The following is a 5,005-nucleotide window of genomic DNA, read 5'->3' as shown; positions in this document are numbered from 1 at the left end:
CACACCTAGCTTATGGATCTCCATTTGAGTGACACAAGTGGAGGTGGAGTGAGTCCCTAGCGGCCTCACATCGAGGAGTTAACCCTCATTAAGGTTGGCTAAGTACTAGTCTTCGAATTGACCCTTTCATGGCATCATTCTCTTCTTTTCTCCCTCTCTTGTGCAAGGTATTATGTTTTGGTTAATAGTCCCATACCTTCTAAAGTAGGTTCTACACTACCAACAAAGGTAGGACGCAGTTGTGAGCATATGATGCTCACAATCACGACATAGTTTAAAGGAGCGTAATTGTAAACAAAATAGGTTCACTCTCACAACAACAAACCTCACCTAAGGATGCATGAAAATATCGCGATCAATTTCTTCCCGGACCATGAAATGGGTCTCACCCATAGTGATAGTGCCTAAGAAGAATGGAAAGGTGCGAGTGTGCGTGGGCCTCAAAAAGGTCAATGCTGCCACAATACGAGATCACTATTCTTTTCCCTTCATAGACCACGTGCTCAAGAGAGCCGCAGGAGGGAAGAAAGCCTACAACTTCCTGGATGGATTATCTGGATATAACCAGGTGTTGATCGATCCAAAAGATTAAAAAAAAAATTTGCAACCAAATGGGAAACTTATGCATACCATGTCATGCCCTTTGAGCTAACCAATGCCCCCAGCACCTTCCAGCATCTAATGTGCACAGCCTACAAGGAGTATCTCTAGAAATTCCTTGAAGTCTTCATGGATGGCCTTTGTTTCAATTCCATGTGAAAAGCACACTTCCAATGTTTACGGAAGGTGCTAGAGAGATGTAGGCTCTATCGTATCTCCCTGAACCCTCTCAAATGCCAATTCTGCGTTTAGCATGGAGTTAAAAAACAGAATAACTTGATGTAGACAACATTTTTGAATTTCCTTTTACGCACGCCTACCTATATGCTCTAAGAGTGTGGTTATTAAGTTTCGTCATTTTTCATTAAGTATACAGGGGTTTATGAAATTTTTCTTCATTTAGAGACTTCTCTAGATTTTTAGAATAGGGTTTTCAATGTACGACAATTTCAGTATGCTTTGATGAGATATGGCTTTAGGTTTTTCACTTTCCCTCCTTTGTACAGAGAAAATTCAAATCTGTGTTTGTTTTCTTTAGTAGCTATGCTCAAAAGCTTTCTTTCCCTCCTAAACCACATTAATGACTTTAGATCTTCTAAATCATGGGGTTTCTCCTCTTCTGTAACAATGAAATTGAAGGGTATGTTGATTATTTGGTGCCATTTAGCTGGAACCACATATTCATCTTTCCCTTCAACCATCTTTCTGTTCATTAATCTCTACAAAAGAATCAAAGAACAAGAGAGCAATGGAGGTATATCTCCATCTTGTTATCTGTTATGCTGGTTTTGTTATGGTTTAATTTGTCTGAGTTATTATGTTTTCTTTTCTATTTTGACCATCTTATTGTTCTGAATATGATTTAGTCATGTGTGGAATTGGAGATAGTAGTTAAGTTTAATGATGTTATTTCTGTGTTATTTGGATTGTTCATTAGTGATTTTTTGAGTGTGCTATTTCTCATTTAAGCTATGAAATTGAAGTCAATAGTTGAGTTTCTGATAGCCTCCAATTTTGACATCGAATAGGCTAAGAAGATGCAGCTTTCTCAAATAAGAATGATGTTATCCCATGTTTATTTTGTATCCAAGCCTCGATATACACTTGTTGCCGTATGATTTGTACGCATGTCCAACTTTGTAAATGCTTGGCAATTTAGCGGGTCCGCACTTGTAAAGCCAAAGCATGGAAACTCTCTCTAGCTATTTTGTAAGGTTAAAAGCCATGGTCTATGTATGCACAAAAATGAAAGCTAAGCCTAAGGTTTCAAAAAGCTTATGTAACAAACTTTTCAAATTCAATAAAGAAAGAAAGAGAAAGGAGTCGTGTGATTTGGGAGGTTTGGGAAGTTGGAAGTTGGTTACAATCTCTCTCTACCTTTATCTACCAATCTCACGGTTCTTTTCAAACTCTCTCATTTGGCACAAACTTTTGCTTTCTTGTTTCTTGTTTCTTCCATCTCTCTTGTGCTTCAACGCCATATCCATGGAGGAAGAGAGTGAAGAAGAAGATGGTGAGGATGATCTCTATGCTTATCTTTTGTGTGCCATAACCTAGGTCTAGTTTCTTTTTGTGTGTGCATGGCTGTAGCTTCTTAGAGAGAGAGAGAGAGAGAGAGAGTGTGTGTGTGTGCCATTCTTGAGTGTGTGTATGAGCGATTCTTGCAGCTTACATGGCTATGGGGCACCCCAATGCGTATATTTCGCATGCTTGAGCCCGGATTTGCTGTATTTTTGTGTGATTGGAAGGCTATTTCATTTGGTGCGTTCGCCAGGAGGGGCTAGCCATGGAACTTGCAAGAAGCAGCTTCAAAGGAGGAGGAATAACTTGAAAAGAAAAGCAAACAAATGGCAGCCGAAAGGTACCTGTGAGAACAGCAGCAGCTTGCTCAAGAGCAGCAACAGCTGAGGCAACAACGAAGAGAAGCCATGGGAAAGGAGCAAGAGAGAATTGCCAAGCAGGAGTTCAGGAGGCAGATGGAAAATATGCAAGAAGCTCAACAAGAGGTTCTAAGAAAGAAACAAGAGGAGATGCAACATAAGGATCTGGAAAGGAGAAGAATTATGGATGAGCAGAATAAGGAACGAGGCCATCAACACCTGGAGGCTCGAAAACATGCTGATGCCAGGCATGCTAATGCAGTTGCAAACTTCCATGAGCTGATGAGGAAGAGAGAAGAAGACTATCAGAAGCGCCAGGAGGAATTGAGAATAAAGCTGAAGAAGCAAGAGGAAGAGCACAGGATGCTTGAAGCAGAGAAGAAGAGGAAGGAGGAGCAGAAGGAGCGGCAACGTCTGGAGGTGATCAGAGAAGCACATGCCGAGCGGGACAAACGAGTTCAGGAATTGCTAAAAAAAAGCAGAAGCAGCAGATCTCATCCTTCAGAACTTTATCATGAAGAGGCAACTGGAGCATGCTCGTAAAGTGGTGGAAAGGCATATGGAGTTTGAGGACAAGCACTCCAGAGCAGAGAGCATGAAGCGAGTAAAAGCGTTGCACAGGTATCAGATCCTGCAACACATAGAGGCGGAGACAGACCGGGTGCACAAATTATTAGTGGTTCTGTGAATGGAGCGAATTATGCAGAGCTAGCCAAGCAAGAAGCCGACACCTTTTGCATCACCATCAGTTTCTTGTGCAAGCGAGATGATTCCTGCAGGTGTGTGCTGACAGCATTTAATTTTTTTGGAGGCCGAGTTGCAGAGCCACGGAAGATAAGGTTTTAATAACCTTAATTTAATAAAGCTTTACAAGGTGTAAATGGTTTCCTACAAGCGGATGTTCACACGCACATTCTTTCGAAGCTGAAATTCAAGCTTTAAAAAAAAAAGAATCAGGTCCTTGAACCTAATAGAGTCTCGAAGAGGCAGTTCACACACACAACTATAATTTGTTCTAAATAGTGGGCAGCGTGTTTTAAATCCTTACGCAGGAGATTTTTGGCGTAGCAAGGGTATGTTTCCAAGGGTGGCAGATTTTCATGCAAATTTTGAGTGAGGGCAAGCTATGAAATTATGATCTTTTGATGGGGATTATTTTGGTGTTTGAAGTTAGGAGTTATTATTATTTCCATAGGATGTTTGTGGGTTTTTTTTGTGGGGAATGTGTTGATGATTTTTCACCTCATTCTATGTTTGGTGGAGAATGGAGTAAGTGTAGGAGAGTAAGTGAGGAGTTTGAAGAGGTGTGATGAAGTTTGAGGATTTTTGAAGGAGTGATTAAGTATGTGAAAAGGGAGAAATTTCATTGATATTTTGTTCACGGGAGCTCACAAGCTAAGTGTGGGAGGAATGACAGCCTCCAATTTTGACATCGAATAGGCTAAGAAGATGCAGCTTTTCTCAAATAAGAATGATGTTATCCCATGTTTATTTTGTATCCAAGCCTCGACATACACTTGTTGCCGTATGATTTGTACGCATGTCCAACTTTGTAAATGCTTGGCAATTTAGCGGGTCCGCACTTGTAAAGCCAAAGCATGGAAACTCTCTCTAGCTATTTTGTAAGGTTAAAAGCCATGGTCTATGTATGCACAAAAATGAAAGCTAAGCCTAAGGTTTCAAAAAGCTTATGTAACAAACTTTTCAAATTCAATAAAGAAAGAAAGAGAAAGGAGTCGTGTGATTTTGGAGGTACAACCTCTCTCTACCTTTATCTACCAATCTCACGGTTCTTTTCAAACTCTCTCATTTGGCACAAACTTTTGCTTTCTTATTTCTTGTTTCTTCCATCTCTCTTGTGCTTCAACGCCATATCCATGGAGGAAGAGAGTGAAGAAGAAGATGGTGAGGATGATCTCTATGCTTATCTTTTGTGTGCCATAACCTAGGTCTAGTTTCTTTTTGTGTGTGCATGGCTGTAGCTTCTTAGAGAGAGAGAGAGAGTGTGTGTGTGTGTGTGCCATTCTTGAGTGTGTGTATGAGCGATTCTTGCAGCTTACATGGCTATGGGGCACCCCAATGCGTATATTTCGCATGCTTGAGCCTGGATTTGCTGTATTTTTGTGTGCTTGGAAGGCTATTTCAGTTTCATGATCTTATTTCTATGTTATTTTGTTGAAACAAGTGTGTTATTTTGATTAAAAGTTGTGATTTAGTTCTACGTTATATTAAAGTTATATTTCATTAACTTTATGTTCAATAATGTTATTTCTGGTTAAAGTTGTGTTATTTCTTAAATTTTTAAGTTGTACTAATGTATAAAAGCTAAATTTTTGTAAACAACTGTGTTTTTTCCTTCAAAGCTAATTTTTGGTTAATAACTGTGTTTTGTCCAAATGCTAATTTTAGGATGTAGCCCGAAACAGGAAGAGAGACATTCACTTCCAATTAGGACTCGAGTATGCATCACTATACAAGACAACGACAACAAGTGAAAAGAAACTAGAGCTAATGCAACAAGATAG

General features: G+C 39.7%; 1 pseudogene; it reads left to right on the top strand.

Moving 5' to 3' along the window:
* The first annotated feature begins 373 nt into the window (after window positions 1-373).
* Window positions 374-3,168, top strand: LOC147634979 (uncharacterized; annotated as a pseudogene).
* Window positions 3,169-5,005: the final 1,837 nt, after the last annotated feature.

This window comes from Cibotium barometz, chromosome 10 (assembly GCF_041138505.1).
Source record: "Cibotium barometz isolate CiBa-2024 chromosome 10, ASM4113850v1, whole genome shotgun sequence".
In the NCBI taxonomy this organism is placed as follows: Eukaryota; Viridiplantae; Streptophyta; class Polypodiopsida; order Cyatheales; family Cibotiaceae; genus Cibotium; species Cibotium barometz.
Note: the sequence above shows the minus strand (reverse complement) of the source record. Positions and strands in the feature narration are given on the sequence as shown.